A 6,093-nucleotide genomic window follows, 5' to 3' on the forward strand; every position below is an offset into this window, starting at 1 on the left:
ACATGCTCTGCTATAACTATTTCCAGGCCCTTCTTCAGCACTTGCAGGACTAAGCGTGATCCTTTGACACATCCCCACGTGATGGGAAATGCACCAGAATGACACAAACTCTTCTAAATATTCTTTGATGACTTTTTTTTCCCTATTAAACTAAACCCAGAGCTTCATGCATCACCCACACTGCTGGGTCTAGTTACACACCGTGGGGAAATTGGCCTTTATGAGCTGCTTTCTCAGGCTCTGGTCTCGTTCCATGGCCCTTCCTGGCAGCGTTACAGAAAGATGTTTTACCTTCCCACAGGGCACAACAAATGCAGCTTTTGGTGGGCCCAGTTTCAGTCCTTTCCCTGTCTCCAGCCTCCCTGATGCCGTTTGCAGAGCTCTTCCCACATGGCACTGCCAGGGGATTAAGCACCACCAGCAGCAGGGGTGGGAGGTGGGAGCTTTGTTGCTGCTCTGTCCCAGCCACAGGGTGACCTTGTGCTCTGCCCTGTGCTTGCAGGAAGGTTATTTTATAGAAAACTGCTTTGGACACTTTAATCAGACCATCTTTCCTATTTTCTGTCTGCTGACCTCAGAGCTTGCTCTGTCCTCCTGGATCCTGCCACTGCAGGGCTGTGTGGCCACAATCCTGGGTCCTCCAGGATTATGAGCCCATCTGAAGAAGTCCAGATCATTCCTGACTCCCTTTCCCTGTCCACAAGGTGCAGTAACAGCTGGAAAGGGACTGGAATGCAGCACTGTCAGTGATGTCCCCCAAATCTTGGGATACACCTGGTCCAGCCTGTCCCTGCATCCTGCTGGCTCCGCTCTGTGCTGTATCCAGCCTTTCTCCACACACCCCAGCATCCTAAAGCCTGTGGTACAGGAAAGGGCAATGAAGATGCTGCTGGGAGTCCCAGACCTCCATGGAGATACCCTGCTGCCACTTGCAGGCTGTGGATGCTCCGGGGACCTCTCATCCCAAGCAAAAACCTCTTCACAACAAATCTCTCCCACCCAAAGAAAGAAATATTTCTGGCCTCCCAAAAAAATAACCCGAACAAAAACCCAGAAAAGAGAGTCCCACCTCACCTCGCTGCCGTTGCTGTGTTTCCAGTTGCTACACAAACAGGTTTATTTCTGGCTGCTCCACATGCCAGCTCCAGGCTGTGCAATGCAATCCCGCCGGCTCGGGCTCAGCACGCCGGGGCGGCTCCGGCCCTTTCTGAGCTCGGCCCTTCCAGCACGGCCCCGGCAGCTGCTCGCCCTGACCCCGGCCACTTTTAGCCTCTCGCTCGGTGGCCCAAGTGTTTTTCTACTCTAGGCAGAAACCCCGATGAAGCCCTGCCAGCCCCGCTGCCGGCAGCACCTGTGCAGGGCAGGAGGGCTGTGCTGGCAGCGTGGGGTCATTGCCACCTCTCGGATTGTCCCCCAGCCCCTGACCCAGCGTGGCCATCGCGCTGCAGGGGCTGGGCTGAGCTGAGAGGATCTGTGGGTGCCCACCCTGACACGGGGACATGGGTGACAATCTTGTTCCCATCTCCCGCGGGGCCTTCGGGACAGCCAGGGCAGCAGCAGCAGCGCATGGGCTGCATATGTCCCTCTGGATTAGGGCCAGCCCAGGAGCTGCTTATGCTAATGGGGCTAATCTCCATAATCTTGTCACACAAATGCCTCCTCTGTGCTGGCAGAGCAGCGGGGATTTGGGTTATATGTGGATGCCAGCAGACAGAAGTGGTCTGGGAGGTGGCACGGAGAGAAGGCACATTTAGGGCTCATGGGGGTTGTGCCAGGTTGAGTTGGAGCTGGTGTGAAGATCCTCCTCCTGCTCCAGGGTCTTACCTTGTCATCCCTCTGCAGCCTGGGTGACCTCCCATCCAGGGACAGTGGAGCTCAGGGTGCTGGCCTTAAAACCGGGTCCCTTTGCCCCAGCCTGTGCCTTATGTTTTCCCTGGTGTGGGATCTGTGGGATCCATCGTCAGCTGGGCTCCATCCCTTTTAAAGCCAATTATTTTAGGGCCTGTACATTTCTGAGTGGTGGTTTTTGTGACTGTGACTTAGGGAAGTACATTTGGCATCATCTGGTGGGGAATGAATCGGGATCCAGTTTCCAGGTGGAAAAAAATCCCTGTGTTGAGAAAAGCAGAGTAAGGGGTCAGTGCTGGGGGGGTTTTGGGTGCTTTTAGTGTTCTACTTCCTTGTGCTAAACCCTCCCTGAGATGGGGGGTCACTGCTTGGGGTGGACACTTGTAGGATGCACCCAGGACACGCTGGTTTGTCAGCAGGTCTTGCTGAGTCTGGGGACCGTGGTGTGTCCCCTGCCCTGCGCCGTGTGCCCAGCACCCAGCTGGCTGGGAAAGGGGCAGGAAAATCCTCATCCCCACGAGGCAGACACTCCTAATCCCGAGCAGTATTTCCTGACATGTCTCGCAATCACGGGCTCTGTGTGTCAGCTCGGGAATGTCCAGCGGGAAGGGTCTGGGGAGCCGTCCTGCTCGGGAATGTGAGCAACGCCGGAGCCCAAGGGTGATAATCCCCGGCGGGAATCCCGGCCCTGGAGCTGCTGCCTCTTCCCACCATGTGCCAAGGGGCATCGCTCCATCCCCTGCTGCCGCGGAAGGGTGGTGCCCGTGGCAAATATCCCTGGCAAGGGGCTGATGCTGCCAGGCAGACACATCCCGTGCGCCGGCAGGGCTGGGAGACAGGGTCTCCATAAAAACCCTCTTGCTCAGACTCGTCCTGAGTGGTGCAGTGGAGAAAGTTTGTGGTCGCATTTTTGGGAAATAAATCCGAGTTAGAATAGCTCCTTTCATCCTGAAGGATCCCACAGTGCTTTATAAATAGGTTTGCAAACCATGCACAAGGATCACTTCCAGGCACTGGGATGCAGCCACTTCCTGGGAGCAGCTGCTGGGAGCTGAGCTGGAGCTCCGGGAACGGTGGAAAAAACCTCGGTGCAACTTCCAGTGCTACCTCCTGTCCTTATTTCAATCCTTCCGTTGCTTTACAAGTGGCATTCACAGTTGTAATGGTGATTAACAACATCTTTTCAACTCTATTACTCCTCTCCTAAAAGTACACGGGATTATTTAAAGGAATTACCATTTTTTAAGTGGGATAGTTTTTCACCAGCCTCGTGCTCCCACAAATCCACTCAGCGAGAACAGGATGCACACAGCCTTAATGATCATTACCCTCATCTTCATGGTCTATTTTTTCCTGGTAACTCTGCTCTAATCAAATAACAATCTGGTCCATTACTTGCCATGGAGAGGAGAGCACGTTCATGGATCAGCCACCTCTGTCACGTAGATGCAAAGGCTGAGCCTGCTGCCAGCCAGTGCTTTTTCACTCTGGAAATGGGAGTAGAAGGAGGGAAAAATCAGTTCCCATTCTCATCCGGATGATTTTTCTCCTGGCTGAGGATCGGAGGTCACTGCTGCTGGGTTTGGTGGTCATAGGCGGTTTTTTGAGTTGGTTTGTTTTGTGGTTTTTTTGTGTTTTTTGATAAAAAGCACCCAGATTTGGTGGGTTCTTCCCACGTTGGACCCCGTATGGTGCTTCTCGCTCTGCTGTGGGGTGTGTGGGAAGGGCGGCGGGTGGATGGCAGACCCCACCACCCTGTGGGGGAAGAACCTTCTCCCGATGTGCAGCCTAACCCTGCTCTGACACAACTCCCTGGTGAATGCGTGACGTGGGGCGAACCGGGACGGCTCCCTCTGAGGCTCGGGGAGAGGTGGCACAGCACGGTCCCACCCTGAGCAGGGCTGGGGGCCTCGGCCCCTCGGCGCGGCTCCGGTGCCGCAGCCCCGGGCGGAGCGGGGCTCGGCGGGGCCCGGGGGCCACCTCGTGGCGGTTCGTGGCGATGAGCTCCGAGCCGGGCAGGGAGTCCCCGGCACCCCGGAACGGGGAGCTGGCACCCTCCATCCCGTCTGTAGGACAGATGGGAGCATTATGGAGAAATCTCTATAATTCTGCCTCAGCGAGGCTCCGCTGCCCAGCGAGCTTTCACTGATCAGGTTTGCTATAAGGGGCACAGAATTGCAAATCAAATATTTATGGTCACACTGGGCCATCTGTTGCCTGCTCCTCCGTGGTTATTTCTTTAATAAAATCTTTATTTCTTAATAAATTCACACCGAAGGGCCCATTGCTTCCCATCGACTGCAGCAGAAGATGCTGTCATTGCAATTACCTCGTAAAAGGTGTAATGATGGAAAGAAACATCTGTCCTTGTGACACGGATTTCATGAGAGAAAGCTGAAGTTTATCAACAAGCACGACTTGAAATAGTGCAAGCACAAACTCCCTACAAGCATTAGAAATAGTTAAGAGGTGCTAAGAGGCTTGGTGACAGGACAAGGGGGAACGGTTTTAAATTAAAAGATGGGACATTTAGATTGGGTATTGGGGAGAAATTTTTCACTGTGAGGGTGGGAAGGCCCTGGCACAGGGTGCCCAGAGAAGCTGTGGCTGCCCCTGGATCCCTGGTAGTGCCCAAGGCCAGGCTGGACGGGGCTTGGAGCAGCCTGGGGCAGTGGGAGGTGTCCCTGCCAGGGCAGGGGTGGCACTGGATGAGCTTTAAGCTCCCCTCCAACCCAAACCATTCCATGATTCTATGATTAATTACTGTGGTTTCCTGACCCCCCGGGCCTGAAGGCAGAGGGAAGTGGGGCTCTGATGTCCCAGCTCCAGGGGGCCCAGGCTGTGACGGAGGAGCCAGTGCGGCCCTCGCCTCGGGTGAGTAACCAAGGAGGATTCCATGGGAAACCCAGGACCCGAGGCTCCCAAACTGTGCCTCCTCTGGACTGATGTTTATCTTTGAAATAGTTGAAGGGTCGGGTTACAAAGCAAATATGAATGAAACTAAAGGAAACGGAGCAACGAAATGGGTCAATCATTCTCCTTTGACCAGATTCCTCTGTGGAGAAAAACTTGGCTCAAAAGGCTCCGTTCCCCAGACGTGCTGAGGCGAGCCCAAGCAAGGGGATGCCAAAGGTGGGAAAACCCCGCAGAGCAGCAGCTTTGAAGCAGCTTTGATCTGTTGTTACACTGTCTATTGGATTTAACTCCCACCCCACAAAGCCCCTTGGGGTGAAGGATGCAGGATTAAATTCTGGGAGATGCTGCGAGTCCCAGAATGAATCCGTTTTCCAAGTGGGAAATGTTCTTGCAGCCAACGCTTAGCTGGGAGCAGGAGGAGGCCTCTGCTGCTCTCCACGTTTCTCAGGGAAACTCAGGACTCAGTGAGATGCACTGGGAGCTCGACAAGTTTTATTTATAAAGCTGCCAGCGCCTGGTGTAGGTTTACTCACTCTCCCATCTGGTGACTGTCACTGCCACCTCCTGACAGATGCTCAGTCTCTTGCTGCTAATGACATACTTTGATTAGCTGGATCCACTGCTTCACCCCGCTATTGATCAGCCACGGGGTAAGAACTGCCTGTGTAAAACCGGGAGCAGTTTTATTGCTTTGATTAAAAAAAAACCTGAGAAGATTTTATTGATCTCAGAAGGTGCTGAGGTGGCAGAGCAGATGCCTCCTGCTCCGGGGTGGCCTTGCCTGCGTGTAGGGACACACAGAGGCCACAGCTTGCCCTTCCCTGTCCTGACCTTCACTGTCCTGTCCCTTTTTAGGACCTGGATTCTTCTTTCTTGTGGTGGCAGCTGCTTGTGGAGGACATGGTGTAGATCCTGTGTACCATGATGTTCCTTCATCCCTTCCCCAGGGTACACTCCCTGCCTTTTGCGGTAGAGCTGGGTAAGAGGGGTGGATGTCAAAAACCACATGTTCTGTACTTAGAAAACAGGGACTATCAGTGTGCTTTTTGTATCCATAAATGAAATATCTTGATTTCCTGTGGCGCTCTAGCAGAAGCAATGTTCATTGGATTTTACTGGATGTCAGGCAGCTCAAGGGCAGGTTGCACTTTGGAGCGGATCTCTTCTCTTTTAGCCTCATCTCTGTTGGATTCTGGGATGAACATGGAAATAGGGGTTAATTTGTTATCATCAGGACAGGATTTACTCTTTTTGGACTGGATTCCCATCCCCTGATGCTCTGTGTGCTGTGGTGTTGGTTCCCTCTCTTGTCTCCCTGGGCAGTGGTTG

The sequence above is a fragment of the Coloeus monedula genome (assembly GCF_965178545.1).
Source record: "Coloeus monedula genome assembly, chromosome: 23".
In the NCBI taxonomy this organism is placed as follows: domain Eukaryota; kingdom Metazoa; phylum Chordata; class Aves; order Passeriformes; family Corvidae; genus Coloeus; species Coloeus monedula.